The sequence below is a fragment of the Pristiophorus japonicus genome, chromosome 17 (genome assembly GCF_044704955.1).
Source record: "Pristiophorus japonicus isolate sPriJap1 chromosome 17, sPriJap1.hap1, whole genome shotgun sequence".
In the NCBI taxonomy this organism is placed as follows: Eukaryota; Metazoa; Chordata; class Chondrichthyes; family Pristiophoridae; genus Pristiophorus; species Pristiophorus japonicus.
The window spans coordinates 50,064,391-50,083,933 of record NC_091993.1 but is presented as its reverse complement, the minus strand read 5'-3'; positions in this window follow the sequence as shown (position 1 = coordinate 50,083,933).

The window sequence follows — 19,543 nt, the reverse complement described above, 5'->3', positions numbered from 1 at the left end:
TGTCAGTGTCAGGAGATGTCAGAGACTGACGATGTCAGTGTCTGGTGATGTCAGTGTCTGGTGATGAGAGTGCCTAGTGATGTCAGTGCCTGATGATGTCAATATCTGCTGATGTCAGTGTCTGATGATGTGAATGTCTGGTGATGTCAGTGCATAGCGATGTCAGTGTCTGCTGATGTCAGTATCTGATGATGTCAGTGTCTGATGGTGTCAGTGTATGGTGATGTCAGTGTCTGATGATGTCAGTGTCTGGTGATGTCAGTATCTGGTGATGACAGTGCCTAGTGATGTCAGTGCCTGATGATTTCAGTATCTAGTCATGTCAGTGTCTGATCATGTCACTCTCTGGTGATGTCAGTATCTGCTGATGTCAGTGTCTGATGATGTCAATGTCTGGTGATGTCAGTGTCTGATGCTGTCACTGTCTGATGATGTCAGTGTCGAGTGATGTCAGTTTCTGGTGATGTCTGTCTGATCATGTCATTCTTGGGTGATGTCAATGTCTGGTGATGTCAGTGTTTGATGACGTCAGTGTTATGTGTTGTCAGTATCTAATGATGTCAGTGTCATGTGTGTCAGTGTCTGATGATGTCAGTTTCTAGTGATACCTGTTTCTGATGGTGTCAGTGTCTGATGATGTCAGTGTCTGGTGATGTCATTGTCTAGCGATATCAGTGTCTGATGATGTCAGTATCTAATGATGTCAGTGTCTTCTGATGTCAGTATCTGATGATGTCAGTGTCTGATGGTGTCAGTGTCTGGTGATGTCAGTGACGAGTGATGTCAGTGTCGGATGATGTCACTGTTAGGTGATGTAAGTGTCTGATGATGTCAGTGTCTGATGATATCACTGTCTGGTGATGTCAGTGTCTGATGATGTCAGTGTCTAGTGATGTCAGTGTCTGATGATGTCTTTGTCTAGAGTTTTCAATGTCTGATGATGTCAGTGTCTGATGATGTCAGTATCTGATGATGTCTGTGTCTCCTGACGTCAGTGCCTGATGATGTCAGTGACTGATGATGTCAGTGTCTGGTGATGTCAGTGTCTGGTTATGACAGTGCCTAGTGATGTCAATGTCTGATGATGTCAATGTCTGATGATGTCAGTGCCTGATGATGTCACTGTCTGATGATGTCAGTGTCTAGTGATGTCAGTTTCTGGTGATGTCAGTGACTGGTGATGACGGTGCCTAGTGTCTTCAGTATCTGATGATGTCAGTGTCAAGTGATGTCAGTGTCTGGTGATGTCAGTGTCAGGTGATGTCAGTGACTGACGATGTCAGTGTCTGGTGATGTCAGTGTCTGGTGATGAGAGTGCCGAGTGATGTCAGTGCCTGATGATGTCAGTATCTGCTGATGTCAGTGTCTGATGATGTCAGTGTCTGGTGATGACAGTGCCTAGTGATGTCAGTGCCTGATGATGTCAGTATCTAGTAATGTCAGTGTCTGATCATGTCACTCTCTGGTGATGTCAGTGTCTGATGATGTCAATGTCTGGTGATGTCAGTGTCTGATGCTGTCACTGTCTGATGATGTCAGTGTCGAGTGATGTCAGTTTCTGGTGATGTCTGTCTGATCATGTCATTCTTGGGTGATGTCAGTATCTGCTGATTACAGTGTCTGATGATGTCAATGTCTGGTGATGTCAGTGTTTGATGATGTCAGTGTTATGTGTTGTCAGTATCTAATGAAGTCAGTGTCATGTGTGTCAGTGTCTGATGATGTCAGTGTCTAGTGATATCTGTTTCTGATGCTGTCAGTGTCTGATGATGTCAGTGTCTGGTGATGTCAGTGTCTAGCGATGTCAGTGTCTGATGATGTCAGTATCTAATGATGTCAGTGTCTGCTGATGTCAGTATCTGATGATGTCAGTGTCTGATGGTGTCAGTGTCTGGTGATGTCAGTGACTAGTGATGTCAGTGTCTGATGATGTCACCGTTTGGTGATGTAAGTGTCTGATGATGTCATTGTCTAGAGTTTTCAATGTCTGATGATGTCAGTATCTGATGATGTCTGTGTCTCCTGATGTCAGTGCCTGATAATGTCAGTGACTGATGATGTCAGTGTCTGGTGATGTCAGTGTCTGGTGATGTCGGTGTCTGATGATGTCATTGTCTAGAGTTTTCAATGTCTGATGATGTCAGTGTCTGATGATGTCAGTATCTGATGATGTCATTGTCTCCTGACGTCAGTGTCTGGTGATGTCAGTGTCTGATGATGTCAATGTCTGGTGATGTCAGTGTCTGGTGTATCAGTGTCTGAAGATGTCAGTTTTTGGTGATGTCAGTGGCAGATGATGTCAGTGTCTGATGATGTCAGTGTCTGATGGTGTCAGTGTCTGGTGATGTCAGCGTCTGATGATGACTGTGTCGAGTGATGTCAGAGTCTGATGGTGTCAGTGTTTGGTGATGTCTGTGACTGATGATGTCAGTGTCTGATGATGTCACTGTTTGGTGATGTCAGTGACTGACGTTGTCAGTGTCTGGTGATGTCAGTGTCTAGCGATGTCAGTGTCTGATGATGTCAGTATCTAATGATGTCAGTGTCTTGTGATGTCAGTGTCTGATGATGTCATTGTCTCGTGTTTTCAATGACTGATGAGGTCAGTGTCTGATGATGTCAGTATCTGATGATGTCTGTGTCTCCTGACGTCAGTGCCTGATAATGTCAGTGACTGACGATGTCAGTGTCTGGTGATGTCAGTGTCTGGTGATGTCAGTGTCTGGTGATGACAGTGTCTGATTATGTCAGTGTCTGGTGATGTCAGTGTCTGGTGATGTCAGTGACTGGTGATGACAATGCCTAGTGTCGTCAGTATCTGATGATGTCAGTGTCAAGTGATGTCAGTGTCTGGTGATGTCAGTGTATGGTGATGTCAGTGTCTGATGATGTCAGTGTCTGGTGATGTCAGTGTCTGGTGATGACAGTGCATAGTGATGTCAGTGCCTGATGATGTCAATATCTAGCAATGTCAGTGTCTGATCATGTCACTCTCTGATAATGTCACTGTCTGATGATGTCAGTGTCTAGTGATGTCAGTTTCTGGTGATGTCAGTGACTGATGATGTCAGTGTTATGTGTTGTCAGTATCTAATGACGTCAATGTCATGTGTGTCAGTGTTTGATGATGTCAGTGACTGATGATGTCAGTGTTATGTGTTGTCAGTACCTAATGATATCAGTGTCATGTGTGTCAGTGTCTGATGATGTCAGTGTCTAGTGATGTCTGTTTCTGATGGTGTCAGTGTCTGGTGATGTCAGTGACTGACGATGTCAGTGTCTGATGATGTCACTGTTAGGTGATGTAAGTGTCTGATGATGTCAGTGTCTGATGATGTCACTGTCTGGTAATGTCAGTGTCTGATGATGTCAGTGTCTAGTGATGTCAGTGTCTGATGATGTCATTGTCTAGAGTTTTCAATGTCTGATGATGTCAGTGTCTGATGATGTCAGTATCTGATGATGTCTGTGTCTCCTGACGTCAGTGCCTGATGATGTCAGTGACTGACGATGTTAGTGTCTGGTGATGTCAGTGTCTGGTGATGTCAGTGTCTGGGGATGACAGTGTCTGATGATGTCAGTGTCTAGTGATGTCGGTGTCTGATGATGTCATTGTCTAGAGTTTTCAATGTCTGATGATGTCAGTGTCTGATGATGTCAGTGTCTGATGATGTCATTGTCTCCTGACGTCAGTGTCTGATGATGTCAGGGTCAGGTGATGTCAGAGACTGACGATGTCAGTGTCTGGTGATGTCAGTGTCTGATGATATCAGTGTCAGGTGATGTCAGTGACTGAAGATGTCAGTGTCTGGTGATGTCAGTGTCTGATGATGTCAGTGCCTGGTGATGTCAGTGTCTGGTGATGAGAGTGCCTAGTGATGTCAGTGCCTGATGATGTCAGTATCTGATGATGTCACTGTCTGATCATGTCACTCTCTGATAATGTCACTGTCTGATGATGTCAGTGTCTAGTGATGTCAGTTTCTGGTGATGTCTGTCTGATCATGTCATTCTCGGGTGATGTCAGTATCTGCTGGTGTCAGTGTCTGATGATGTCAATGTCTGGTGATGTCAGTGTTTGATTTTGTCAGTGACTGATGATGTCAGTGTTAAGTGTTGTCAGTATCTAATGATGTCAGTGTCATGTGTGTCAGTGTCTGATGATGTCAGTGTCTAGTGATGTCTGTTTCTGATGGTGTCAGTGTCTGATGATATCAGTGTCTGGTGATGTCAGTGTCTAGCGATGTCAGTGTCTGATGGTGTCAGTATCTAATGATGTCAGTGTCTGCTGATGTCAGTATCTGATGATGTCAGTGTCTGATGGTGTCAGTGTCTGGTGATGTCAGTGACTAGTGATGTCAGTGTCTGATGATGTCACTTTTGGTGATGTCAGTGTCTGATGATGTCAGTGTCAGATGATGTCACTGTCTGCTGATGTCAGTGTCTGATGATGTCAGTGTCTAGTGATGTCAGTGTCTGATGATGTCAGTGTCTGATGATTTCAATGTCTGATGATGTCAGTGTCTGGTGATATCAGCGTCTGATGATGACTGTGTCTGGTGAAGTCAGTGTCCGATGGTGTCAGTGTCTGGTGATGTCAGTGACTAGTGATGTCAGTGTCTGATGATGTCACTTTTGGTGATGTCAGTGTCTGATGGTGTCAGTATCTAATGATGTCAGTGTCTGCTGATGTCAGTATCTGATGATGTCAGTGTCTGATGGTGTCAGTGTCTGATGATGTCAGTGTCTCCTGACGTCAGTGTCTGATGATGTCAGTGTCTGGTGATGTCAGTGTCTGATGATGACAGAGTCGAGTGATGTCAGTGTCTGATGATGTCAGTGTCTGGTGATGTTAGTGTATGGTGATATCAGTGTCTAATGATGTCAGTGTCTGATGATTTCAATGTCTGATGATGACTGTGTCTGGTGAAGTCAGTGTCCGATGGTGTCAGTGTTTGGTGATGTCTGTGACAGATGATGTCAGTGTCTGATAATGTCAGTGTCTGAAGATGTCACTGTCTTATGATGTCAGTATCTGATGATGTCAGTGTCTGATGATATCCGTATCTGATGTCAGTATTTGATGACGTCAGTGCCTAGTGATGTCAGTGTGTGATGATGTCAGTGTCTGATGATGTCAGTGTCTGGTGATGTCATTGTCTCTTGACGTCAGTGTCTGATGATGTCAGTGTCAGGTGATGTCAGTGACTGACGATGTCAGTGTCTGGTGATGTCAGTGTCTGATGATGTCAGTGCCTGGTGATGTCAGTGTCTGGTGATGAGAGTGCCTAGTGATGTCAGTGCCTGATGATGTCAGTATCTGCTGATGTCAGTGTCTGATGATGTCAATGTCTGGTGATGTCAGTGCATAGCGATGTCAGTGTATGATGATGTCAGTATCTAATGCTGTCAGTGTCTGCTGATGTCAGTATCTGATGATGTCAGTGTCTGATGGTGACAGTGTATGGTGATGTCAGTGTTTGATGATGTCAGTGTCTGGTGATGTCAGTGTCTGGTGATGACAGAGCCTAGTGATGTCAGTGCCTGATGATGCCAGTATCTAGTAATGTCAGTGACTGATCATGTCACTCTCTGGTGATGTCAGTATCTGCTGATGTCATTGTCTGATGATGTCAATGTCTGGTGATGTCAGTGTCTGATGCTGTCACTGTCTGATGATGTCAGTGTCTAGTGATGTCAGTTTCTGGTGATGTCTGTCTGATCATGTCATTCTTAACTGATGTCAGTATCTGCTGATGTCAGTGTCTGATGATGTCAATGTCTGGTGATGTCAGTGTTTGATTTTGTCAGTGACTGATGATGTCAGTGTTATGTGTTGTCAGTATTTAATGATGTCAGTGTCATGTGTGTCAGTGTCTGGTGATTTCAGTGTCTAGCGATGTCAGTGTCTGATGGTGTCAGTATCTATTGATGTCAGTGTCTGCTGATGTCAGTATCTGATGATGTCAGTGTCAGGTGATGTCAGTGACTGAAGATGTCAGTGCCTGGTGATGTCAGTGTCTGGTGATGAGAGTGCCTAGTGATGTCAGTGCCTGATGATGTCAGTATCTGGTGATGTCAGTGTCTGATGATGTCAATGTCTGGTGATGTCAGTGTCTGGTGTATCAGTGTCTGAAGATGTCAGTGTTTGGTGATGTCAGTGTCTGGTGATGACAGCGTCTGATGATGACTGTGTCTAGTGATGTCAGAGTCTGATGGTGTCAGTGTTTGGTGATGTCTGTGACTGATGATGTCAGTGTCTGATGATGTCACTCTTGGGTGATGTCAGTGAGTAGTGATGTCAGTGTCTGGTGATGTCAGTGTCTGATGATGTCAGTATCTAATGATGTCAGTGTCTGCTGATGTCAGTATCTGATGATGTCAGTGTCTGATGGTGTCAGTGTCTGATGATGTCAGTGACTAGTGATGTCAGTGTCTGATGATGTCACTGTTAGGTGATGTAAGTGTCTGATGATGTCAGTGTCTGATGATGTCACTGTCTGGTGATGTCAGTGTCTGATGATGTCAGTGTCTAGTGATGTCAGTGTCTGATGATGACATTGTCTAGAGTTTTCAATGTCTGATGATGTCAGTGTCTGATGATGTCAGTATCTGATGATGTCTGTGTCTCCTGACGTCAGTGCCTGATGATGTCAGTGACTGACGATGTCAGTGTCTGGTGATGACAGTGTCTGATTATGTCAGTGTCTGGTGATGTCAGTGTCTGGTTATGTCAGTGACTGGTGATGTCAGTGTCTGGTGATGTCAGTGTCTGGTGATGTCAGTGACTGGTGATGTCAGTGTCTGATGATGTCAGTAGCTGGTGATGTCAGTGTCTGGTGATGCCAGTGCCTAGTGATGACAGTGCCTGATGATGTCAATATCTAGTAATGTCAGTGTCTGATCATGTCACTCTCTTGTGATGTCAGTACCTGCTGATGTCAGTGTCTGATGATGTCAGTGTATAGTGATGTCAGTGTCTGATGATGTCAGTGTCTAGAGTTTTCAATGTCTGATGATGTCAGTGTCTGATGATGTCTGTATCTGATGATGTCACTGTCTGGTGATGTCAATGTCTGATGATGTCAGTGTCTGGTGATGTCACTGTCTGGTGATGTCAGTGTCTGATGATGTCAGTGTCTGGTGATGTCAGTGTCTGATGATGTCAGTGTTTGGTGATGTCAGTATCTGATGATGTCAGTGTCTGGTGATATCAGTATCTAATGATGTAAGTTTCAGGTGATGTCAGTGACTGAAGATGTCAGTGTCTGGTGATGTCTGTGACTGATGATGTCAGTGTTATGTGTTGTCAGTATCTAATGATGTCAGTGTCATGTGTGTCAGTGTCTGATGATGTCAGTGTCTAGTGATGTCTGTTTCTGATGGTGTCAGTGTCTGGTGATGTCAGTGACTAGTGATGTCAGTGTCTGATGATGTCACTGTTAGGTGATGTAAGTGTCTGATGATGTCAGTGTCTGATGATGTCACTGTCTGGTGATGTCAGTGTCTGATGATGTCAGTGTCTAGTGATGTCAGTGTCTGATGATGACATTGTCTAGAGTTTTCAATGTCTGATGATGTCAGTGTCTGATGATGTCAGTATCTGATGATGTCTGTGTCTCCTGACGTCAGTGCCTGATGATGTCAGTGACTGACGATGTCAGTGTCTGGTGATGACAGTGTCTGATTATGTCAGTGTCTGGTGATGTCAGTGTCTGGTTATGTCAGTGACTGGTGATGTCAGTGTCTGGTGATGTCAGTGTCTGGTGATGTCAGTGACTGGTGATGTCAGTGTCTGATGATGTCAGTAGCTGGTGATGTCAGTGTCTGGTGATGCCAGTGCCTAGTGATGACAGTGTCTGATGATGTCACTGTCTGATGATGTCAGTGTCTAGTGATGTCAGTTTCTGGTGATGTCTGTCTGATCATGTCATTCTCGGGTGATGTCAATATCTGCTGATGTCAGTGTCTGGTGATGTCAGTTTCTGATGATGTCAATGTTTGATGATGTCAGTGACTGATGATGTCAGTGTTATGTGTTGTCAGTATCTAATGACGTCAATGTCATGTGTGTCACTCTTTGATGATGTCAGTGACTGATGATGTCAGTGTTATGTGTTGTCAGCATCTAATGATGTCATTGTCATGTGTGTCAGTGTCTGATGATGTCAGTGTCTAGTGATGTCTGTTTCTGATGGTGTCAGTGTCTGATGATGTCAGTGTTTAGTGATGTCGGTGTCTGATGATGTCATTGTCTAGAGTTTTCAATGTCTGATGATGTCAGTGTCTGCTGATGTCAGTATCTGATGATGTCTGTCTGATCATGTCATTCTTGGGTGATATCAGTATCTGCTGATGTCAGTGTCTGATAATGTCAATGTCTGGTGATGTCAGTGTTTGATGATGTCAGTGTTATGTGTTGTCAGTATCGAATGATGTCAGTGTCATGTGTGTCAGTGTCTGATGATGTCAGTGTCTAGTGATACCTGTTTCTGATGCTGTCAGTGTCTGATGATGTCAGTGTCTGGTGATGTCAGTGTCTGATGATGTCAGTATCTAATGATGTCAGTGTCTGCTGATGTCAGTATCTGATGATGTCAGTGTCATGTGTGTCAGTGTCTGATGATGTCAGTGTCTAGTGATACCTGTTTCTGATGCTGTCAGTGTCTGATGATGTCAGTGTCTGGTGATGTCAGTGACTAGTGATGTCAGTGTCTGATGATGTCACTGTTAGGGGATGTAAATCTCTGATGATGTCAGTGTCTGATGATGTCACTGTCTGGTGATGTCAGTGTCTGATGATGTCAGTGTATAGTGATGTCAGTGTCTGATGATGTCACTGTCTGATGATGTCTGTATCTGATGATGTCACTGTCTGGTGATGTCAATGTCTGATGATGTCAGTGTCTGGTGATGTCACTGTCTGGTGATGTCAGTGTCTGATGATGTCAGTGTCTGGTGATGTCAGTGTCTGATGATGTCAGTGTTTGGTGATGTCAGTATCTGATGATGTCAGTGTCTGGTGATGTCAGTATCTAATGATGTAAGTTTCAGGTGATGTCAGTGACTGAAGATGTCAGTGTCTGGTGATGTCTGTGACTGATGATGTCAGTGTTATGTGTTGTCAGTATCTAATGATGTCAGTGTCATGTGTGTCAGTGTCTGATGATGTCAGTGTCTAGTGATGTCTGTTTCTGATGGTGTCAGTGTCTGGTGATGTCAGTGACTAGTGATGTCAGTGTCTGATGATGTCACTGTTAGGTGATGTAAGTGTCTGATGATGTCAGTGTCTGATGATGTCACTGTCTGGTGATGTCAGTGTCTGATGATGTCAGTGTCTAGTGATGTCAGTGTCTGATGATGTCATTGTCTAGAGTTTTCAATGTCTGTTGATGTCAGTGTCTGATGATGTCAGTATCTGATGATGTCTGTGTCTCCTGACGTCAGTGCCTGATGATGTCAGTGACTGACGATGTCAGTGTCTGGTGATGTCAGTGTCTGGTGATGTCAGTGTCTGGGGATGACAGTGTCTGATGATGTCAGTGTCTAGTGATGTCGGTGTCTGATGATGTAATTGTCTAGAGTTTTCAATGTCTGATGATGTCAGTGTCTGATGACGTCAGTGTCTGATGATGTCATTGTCTCCTGACGTCAGTGTCTGATGATGTCAGGGTCAGATGATGTCAGAGACTGATGATGTCAGTGTCTGGTGATGTCAGTATCTGATGATGTAAGTGTCAGGTGATGTCAGTGACTGAAGATGTCAGTGTCTGGTAATGTCAGTGTCTGATGATGTCAGTGCCTGGTGATGAGAGTGCCTAGTGATGTCAGTGCCTGATGATGTCAGTATCTGATGATGTCACTGTCTGATGATGTCAGTGTCTAGTGATGTCAGTTTCTGGTGATGTCTGTCTGATCATGTCATTCTCGGGTGATGTCAGTATCTGCTGATGTCAGTGTCTGATGATGTCAATGTCTGGTGATGTCAGTGTTTGATTTTGTCAGTGACTGATGATGTCAGTGTTAAGTGTTGTCAGTATCGAATGATGTCAGTGTCATGTGTGTCAGTGTCTGATGATGTCAGTGTCTAGTGATGTCAGTCTCTGATGATGTCATTGTCTCCTGACGTCAGTGTCTGATGATGTCAGTGACTGACGATGTAAGTGTCTGGTTATGTCAGTGTCTGGTGATGTCAGTGTCTGGGGATGACAGTGTCTGATGATATCAGTGTCTAGTGATGTCGGTGTCTGATGATGTCATTGTCTAGAGTTGTCAATGTCTGAATATGTCAGTGTCTGATGATGTCAGTATCTGATGATGTCATTGTCTACCGACGTCAGTGTCTGATGATGTCAGTGTCAGGTGATGTCAGAGACTGACAATGTCAGTGTCTGATGATGTCAGTGTCTGGTGATGTCAGTATCTGATGATGTCAGTGTCAGGTGATGTCAGTGACTGAAGATGTCAGTGTCTGGTGATGTCAGTGTCTGATGATGTCAGTGCCTGGTGATGTCAGTGTCTGGTGATGAGAGTGCCTAGTGATGTCAGTGCCTGATGATGTCAGTATCTGATGATATCACTGTCTGATGATGTCAGTGTCTAGTGATGTCAGTTTCTGGTGATGTCTGTCTGATCATGTCATTCTCGGGTGATGTCAGTATCTGCTGATGTCAGTGTCTGATGATGTCAATGTCTGGTGATGTCAGTGTTTGATTTTGTCAGTGACTGATGATGTCAGTGTTATGTGTTGTCAGTATTTAATGATGTCAGTGTCATGTGTGTCAGTGTCTGGTGATTTCAGTGTCTAGCGATGTCAGTGTCTGATGGTGTCAGTATCTATTGATGTCAGTGTCTGCTGATGTCAGTATCTGATGATGTCAGTGTCAGGTGATGTCAGTGACTGAAGATGTCAGTGCCTGGTGATGTCAGTGTCTGGTGATGAGAGTGCCTAGTGATGTCAGTGCCTGATGATGTCAGTATCTGGTGATGTCAGTGTCTGATGATGTCAATGTCTGGTGATGTCAGTGTCTGGTGTATCAGTGTCTGAAGATGTCAGTGTTTGGTGATGTCAGTGTCTGGTGATGACAGCGTCTGATGATGACTGTGTCTAGTGATGTCAGAGTCTGATGGTGTCAGTGTTTGGTGATGTCTGTGACTGATGATGTCAGTGTCTGATGATGTCACTCTTGGGTGATGTCAGTGAGTAGTGATGTCAGTGTCTGGTGATGTCAGTGTCTGATGATGTCAGTATCTAATGATGTCAGTGTCTGCTGATGTCAGTATCTGATGATGTCAGTGTCTGATGGTGTCAGTGTCTGATGATGTCAGTGACTAGTGATGTCAGTGTCTGATGATGTCACTGTTAGGTGATGTAAGTGTCTGATGATGTCAGTGTCTGATGATGTCACTGTCTGGTGATGTCAGTGTCTGATGATGTCAGTGTCTAGTGATGTCAGTGTCTGATGATGACATTGTCTAGAGTTTTCAATGTCTGATGATGTCAGTGTCTGATGATGTCAGTATCTGATGATGTCTGTGTCTCCTGACGTCAGTGCCTGATGATGTCAGTGACTGACGATGTCAGTGTCTGGTGATGACAGTGTCTGATTATGTCAGTGTCTGGTGATGTCAGTGTCTGGTTATGTCAGTGACTGGTGATGTCAGTGTCTGGTGATGTCAGTGTCTGGTGATGTCAGTGACTGGTGATGTCAGTGTCTGATGATGTCAGTAGCTGGTGATGTCAGTGTCTGGTGATGCCAGTGCCTAGTGATGACAGTGCCTGATGATGTCAATATCTAGTAATGTCAGTGTCTGATCATGTCACTCTCTTGTGATGTCAGTACCTGCTGATGTCAGTGTCTGATGATGTCAGTGTCTGATGCTGTCACTGTCTGATGATGTCAGTGTCTAGTGATGTCAGTTTCTGGTGATGTCTGTCTGATCATGTCATTCTTAACTGATGTCAGTATCTGCTGATGTCAGTGTCTGATGATGTCAATGTCTGGTGATGTCAGTGTTTGATGATGTCAGTGTGATGTGTTGTCAGGATCTAATGATGTCAGTGTCATGTGTGTCAGTGTCTGATGATGTCAGTGTCTAGTGATACCTGTTTCTGATGGTGTCAGTGTCTGACGATGTCAGTGTCTGGTGATGTCAGTGTCTAGCGATGTCAGTGTCTGATGATGTCAGTATCTATTGATGTCAGTGTCTGCTGATGTCAGTATCTGATGATGTCAGTGTCTGATGATGTTAGTGTCTGATGATGTCACTGTCTGGTGATGTCAGTGTCTGATGATGTCATTGTCTAGAGTTTTCAATGTCTGATGATGTTAGTGTCTGATGATGTCAGTATCTGATGATGTCTGTGTCTCCTGACGTCAGTGCCTGATGATGTCAGTGACTGACGATGTCAGTGTCTGGTGATGTCAGTGTCTGGTGATGCCAGTGTCTGGGGATGACAGTGTCTGATGATGTCAGTGTCTAGTGATGTCGGTGCCTGATGATGTCATTGTCTAGAGTTTTCAATGTCTGATGATGTCAGTGTCTGACGATGTCAGTGTCTGGTGATGTCAGTGTCTGGTGATGTCAGTATCTGATGATGTCAGTGTCAGGTGATGTCAGTGACTGAAGATGTCAGTGCCTGGTGATGTCAGTGTCTGGTGATGAGAGTGCCTAGTGATGTCAGTGCCTGATGATGTCAGTATCTGGTGATGTCAGTGTCTGATGATGTCAATGTCTGGTGATGTCAGTGTCTGGTGTATCAGTGTCTGAAGATGTCAGTGTTTGGTGATGTCAGTGTCTGGTGATGACAGCGTCTGATGATGACTGTGTCTAGTGATGTCAGAGTCTGATGGTGTCAGTGTTTGGTGATGTCTGTGACTGATGATGTCAGTGTCTGATGATGTCACTCTTGGGTGATGTCAGTGACTAGTGATGTCAGTGTCTGGTGATGTCAGTGTCTAGCGATGTCAGTGTCTGATGATGTCAGTATCTAATGATGTCAGTGTCTGCTGATGTCAGTATCTGATGATGTCAGTGTCTGATGATGTCACTGTTAGGTGATGTAAGTGTCTGATGATGTCAGTGTCTGATGATGTCACTGTCTGGTGATGTCAGTGTCTGATGATGTCAGTGTCTAGTGATGTCAGTGTCTGATGATGACATTGTCTAGAGTTTTCAATGTCTGATGATGTCAGTGTCTGATGATGTCAGTATCTGATGATGTCTGTGTCTCCTGACGTCAGAGCCTGATGATGTCAGTGACTGACGATGTCAGTGTCTGGTGATGACAGTGTCTGATTATGTCAGTGTCTGGTGATGTCAGTGTCTGGTTATGTCAGTGACTGGTGATGTCAGTGTCTGGTGATGTCAGTGTCTGGTGATGTCAGTGACTGGTGATGTCAGTGTCTGATGATGTCAGTAGCTGGTGATGTCAGTGTCTGGTGATGCCAGTGCCTAGTGATGACAGTGTCTGATGATGTCACTGTCTGATGATGTCAGTGTCTAGTGATGTCAGTTTCTGGTGATGTCTGTCTGATCATGTCATTCTCGGGTGATGTCAATATCTGCTGATGTCAGTGTCTGGTGATGTCAGTTTCTGATGATGTCAATGTTTGATGATGTCAGTGACTGATGATGTCAGTGTTATGTGTTGTCAGTATCTAATGACGTCAATGTCATGTGTGTCACTCTTTGATGATGTCAGTGACTGATGATGTCAGTGTTATGTGTTGTCAGCATCTAATGATGTCATTGTCATGTGTGTCAGTGTCTGATGATGTCAGTGTCTAGTGATGTCTGTTTCTGATGGTGTCAGTGTCTGATGATGTCAGTGTTTAGTGATGTCGGTGTCTGATGATGTCATTGTCTAGAGTTTTCAATGTCTGATGATGTCAGTGTCTGCTGATGTCAGTATCTGATGATGTCTGTCTGATCATGTCATTCTTGGGTGATATCAGTATCTGCTGATGTCAGTGTCTGATAATGTCAATGTCTGGTGATGTCAGTGTTTGATGATGTCAGTGTTATGTGTTGTCAGTATCGAATGATGTCAGTGTCATGTGTGTCAGTGTCTGATGATGTCAGTGTCTAGTGATACCTGTTTCTGATGCTGTCAGTGTCTGATGATGTCAGTGTCTGGTGATGTCAGTGTCTGATGATGTCAGTATCTAATGATGTCAGTGTCTGCTGATGTCAGTATCTGATGATGTCAGTGTCATGTGTGTCAGTGTCTGATGATGTCAGTGTCTAGTGATACCTGTTTCTGATGCTGTCAGTGTCTGATGATGTCAGTGTCTGGTGATGTCAGTGACTAGTGATGTCAGTGTCTGATGATGTCACTGTTAGGGGATGTAAATCTCTGATGATGTCAGTGTCTGATGATGTCACTGTCTGGTGATGTCAGTGTCTGATGATGTCACTGTCTGATGATGTCTGTATCTGATGATGTCACTGTCTGGTGATGTCAATGTCTGATGATGTCAGTGTCTGGTGATGTCACTGTCTGGTGATGTCAGTGTCTGATGATGTCAGTGTCTGGTGATGTCAGTGTCTGATGATGTCAGTGTTTGGTGATGTCAGTATCTGATGATGTCAGTGTCTGGTGATGTCAGTATCTAATGATGTAAGTTTCAGGTGATGTCAGTGACTGAAGATGTCAGTGTCTGGTGATGTCTGTGACTGATGATGTCAGTGTTATGTGTTGTCAGTATCTAATGATGTCAGTGTCATGTGTGTCAGTGTCTGATGATGTCAGTGTCTAGTGATGTCTGTTTCTGATGGTGTCAGTGTCTGGTGATGTCAGTGACTAGTGATGTCAGTGTCTGATGATGTCACTGTTAGGTGATGTAAGTGTCTGATGATGTCAGTGTCTGATGATGTCACTGTCTGGTGATGTCAGTGTCTGATGATGTCAGTGTCTAGTGATGTCAGTGTCTGATGATGTCATTGTCTAGAGTTTTCAATGTCTGTTGATGTCAGTGTCTGATGATGTCAGTATCTGATGATGTCTGTGTCTCCTGACGTCAGTGCCTGATGATGTCAGTGACTGACGATGTCAGTGTCTGGTGATGTCAGTGTCTGGTGATGTCAGTGTCTGGGGATGACAGTGTCTGATGATGTCAGTGTCTAGTGATGTCGGTGTCTGATGATGTAATTGTCTAGAGTTTTCAATGTCTGATGATGTCAGTGTCTGATGACGTCAGTGTCTGATGATGTCATTGTCTCCTGACGTCAGTGTCTGATGATGTCAGGGTCAGATGATGTCAGAGACTGATGATGTCAGTGTCTGGTGATGTCAGTATCTGATGATGTAAGTGTCAGGTGATGTCAGTGACTGAAGATGTCAGTGTCTGGTAATGTCAGTGTCTGATGATGTCAGTGCCTGGTGATGAGAGTGCCTAGTGATGTCAGTGCCTGATGATGTCAGTATCTGATGATGTCACTGTCTGATGATGTCAGTGTCTAGTGATGTCAGTTTCTGGTGATGTCTGTCTGATCATGTCATTCTCGGGTGATGTCAGTATCTGCTGATGTCAGTGTCTGATGATGTCAATGTCTGGTGATGTCAGTGTTTGATTTTGTCAGTGACTGATGATGTCAGTGTTAAGTGTTGTCAGTATCGAATGATGTCAGTGTCATGTGTGTCAGTGTCTGATGATGTCAGTGTCTAGTGATGTCAGTCTCTGATGATGTCATTGTCTCCTGACGTCAGTGTCTGATGATGTCAGTGACTGACGATGTAAGTGTCTGGTTATGTCAGTGTCTGGTGATGTCAGTGTCTGGGGATGACAGTGTCTGATGATATCAGTGTCTAGTGATGTCGGTGTCTGATGATGTCATTGTCTAGAGTTGTCAATGTCTGAATATGTCAGTGTCTGATGATGTCAGTATCTGATGATGTCATTGTCTACCGACGTCAGTGTCTGATGATGTCAGTGTCAGGTGATGTCAGAGACTGACAATGTCAGTGTCTGATGATGTCAGTGTCTGGTGATGTCAGTATCTGATGATGTCAGTGTCAGGTGATGTCAGTGACTGAAGATGTCAGTGTCTGGTGATGTCAGTGTCTGATGATGTCAGTGCCTGGTGATGTCAGTGTCTGGTGATGAGAGTGCCTAGTGATGTCAGTGCCTGATGATGTCAGTATCTGATGATATCACTGTCTGATGATGTCAGTGTCTAGTGATGTCAGTTTCTGGTGATGTCTGTCTGATCATGTCATTCTCGGGTGATGTCAGTATCTGCTGATGTCAGTGTCTGATGATGTCAATGTCTGGTGATGTCAGTGTTTGATTTTGTCAGTGACTGATGATGTCAGTGTTATGTGTTGTCAGTATTTAATGATGTCAGTGTCATGTGTGTCAGTGTCTGGTGATTTCAGTGTCTAGCGATGTCAGTGTCTGATGGTGTCAGTATCTATTGATGTCAGTGTCTGCTGATGTCAGTATCTGATGATGTCAGTGTCAGGTGATGTCAGTGACTGAAGATGTCAGTGCCTGGTGATGTCAGTGTCTGGTGATGAGAGTGCCTAGTGATGTCAGTGCCTGATGATGTCAGTATCTGGTGATGTCAGTGTCTGATGATGTCAATGTCTGGTGATGTCAGTGTCTGGTGTATCAGTGTCTGAAGATGTCAGTGTTTGGTGATGTCAGTGTCTGGTGATGACAGCGTCTGATGATGACTGTGTCTAGTGATGTCAGAGTCTGATGGTGTCAGTGTTTGGTGATGTCTGTGACTGATGATGTCAGTGTCTGATGATGTCACTCTTGGGTGATGTCAGTGAGTAGTGATGTCAGTGTCTGGTGATGTCAGTGTCTGATGATGTCAGTATCTAATGATGTCAGTGTCTGCTGATGTCAGTATCTGATGATGTCAGTGTCTGATGGTGTCAGTGTCTGATGATGTCAGTGACTAGTGATGTCAGTGTCTGATGATGTCACTGTTAGGTGATGTAAGTGTCTGATGATGTCAGTGTCTGATGATGTCACTGTCTGGTGATGTCAGTGTCTGATGATGTCAGTGTCTAGTGATGTCAGTGTCTGATGATGACATTGTCTAGAGTTTTCAATGTCTGATGATGTCAGTGTCTGATGATGTCAGTATCTGATGATGTCTGTGTCTCCTGACGTCAGTGCCTGATGATGTCAGTGACTGACGATGTCAGAGTCTGGTGATGACAGTGTCTGATTATGTCAGTGTCTGGTGATGTCAGTGTCTGGTTATGTCAGTGACTGGTGATGTCAGTGTCTGGTGATGTCAGTGTCTGGTGATGTCAGTGACTGGTGATGTCAGTGTCTGATGATGTCAGTAGCTGGTGATGTCAGTGTCTGGTGATGCCAGTGCCTAGTGATGACAGTGCCTGATGATGTCAATATCTAGTAATGTCAGTGTCTGATCATGTCACTCTCTTGTGATGTCAGTACCTGCTGATGTCAGTGTCTGATGATGTCAGTGTATAGTGATGTCAGTGTCTGATGATGTCAGTGTCTAGAGTTTTCAATGTCTGATGATGTCAGTGTCTGATGATGTCTGTATCTGATGATGTCACTGTCTGGTGATGTCAATGTCTGATGATGTCAGTGTCTGGTGATGTCACTGTCTGGTGATGTCAGTGTCTGATGATGTCAGTGTCTGGTGATGTCAGTGTCTGATGATGTCAGTGTTTGGTGATGTCAGTATCTGATGATGTCAGTGTCTGGTGATATCAGTATCTAATGATGTAAGTTTCAGGTGATGTCAGTGACTGAAGATGTCAGTGTCTGGTGATGTCTGTGACTGATGATGTCAGTGTTATGTGTTGTCAGTATCTAATGATGTCAGTGTCATGTGTGTCAGTGTCTGATGATGTCAGTGTCTAGTGATGTCTGTTTCTGATGGTGTCAGTGTCTGGTGATGTCAGTGACTAGTGATGTCAGTGTCTGATGATGTCACTGTTAGGTGATGTAAGTGTCTGATGATGTCAGTGTCTGATGATGTCACTGTCTGGTGATGTCAGTGTCTGATGATGTCAGTGTCTAGTGATGTCAGTGTCTGATGATGTCATTGTCTAGAGTTTTCAATGTCTGTTGATGTCAGTGTCTGATGATGTCAGTATCTGATGATGTCTGTGTCTCCTGACGTCAGTGCCTGATGATGTCAGTGACTGACGATGTCAGTGTCTGGTGATGTCAGTGTCTGGGGATGACAGTGTCTGATGATGTCAGTGTCTAGTGATGTCGGTGTCTGATGATGTAATTGTCTAGAGTTTTCAATGTCTGATGATGTCAGTGTCTGATGACGTCAGTGTCTGATGATGTCATTGTCTCCTGACGTCAGTGTCTGATGATGTCAGGGTCAGATGATGTCAGAGACTGATGATGTCAGTGTCTGGTGATGTCAGTATCTGATGATGTAAGTGTCAGGTGATGTCAGTGACTGAAGATGTCAGTGTCTGGTAATGTCAGTGTCTGATGATGTCAGTGCCTGGTGATGAGAGTGCCTAGTGATGTCAGTGCCTGATGATGTCAGTATCTGATGATGTCACTGTCTGATGATGTCAGTGTCTAGTGATGTCAGTTTCTGGTGATGTCTGTCTGATCATGTCATTCTCGGGTGATGTCAGTATCTGCTGATGTCAGTGTCTGATGATGTCAATGTCTGGTGATGTCAGTGTTTGATTTTGTCAGTGACTGATGATGTCAGTGTTAAGTGTTGTCAGTATCGAATGATGTCAGTGTCATGTGTGTCAGTGTCTGATGATGTCAGTGTCTAGTGATGTCAGTCTCTGATGATGTCATTGTCTCCTGACGTCAGTGTCTGATGATGTCAGTGACTGACGATGTAAGTGTCTGGTTATGTCAGTGTCTGGTGATGTCAGTGTCTGGGGATGACAGTGTCTGATGATATCAGTGTCTAGTGATGTCGGTGTCTGATGATGTCATTGTCTAGAGTTGTCAATGTCTGAATATGTCAGTGTCTGATGATGTCAGTATCTGATGATGTCATTGTCTACCGACGTCAGTGTCTGATGATGTCAGTGTCAGGTGATGTCAGAGACTGACAATGTCAGTGTCTGATGATGTCAGTGTCTGGTGATGTCAGTATCTGATGATGTCAGTGTCAGGTGATGTCAGTGACTGAAGATGTCAGTGTCTGGTGATGTCAGTGTCTGATGATGTCAGTGCCTGGTGATGTCAGTGTCTGGTGATGAGAGTGCCTAGTGATGTCAGTGCCTGATGATGTCAGTATCTGATGATATCACTGTCTGATGATGTCAGTGTCTAGTGATGTCAGTTTCTGGTGATGTCTGTCTGATCATGTCATTCTCGGGTGATGTCAGTATCTGCTGATGTCAGTGTCTGATGATGTCAATGTCTGGTGATGTCAGTGTTTGATTTTGTCAGTGACTGATGATGTCAGTGTTATGTGTTGTCAGTATTTAATGATGTCAGTGTCATGTGTGTCAGTGTCTGGTGATTTCAGTGTCTAGCGATGTCAGTGTCTGATGGTGTCAGTATCTATTGATGTCAGTGTCTGCTGATGTCAGTATCTGATGATGTCAGTG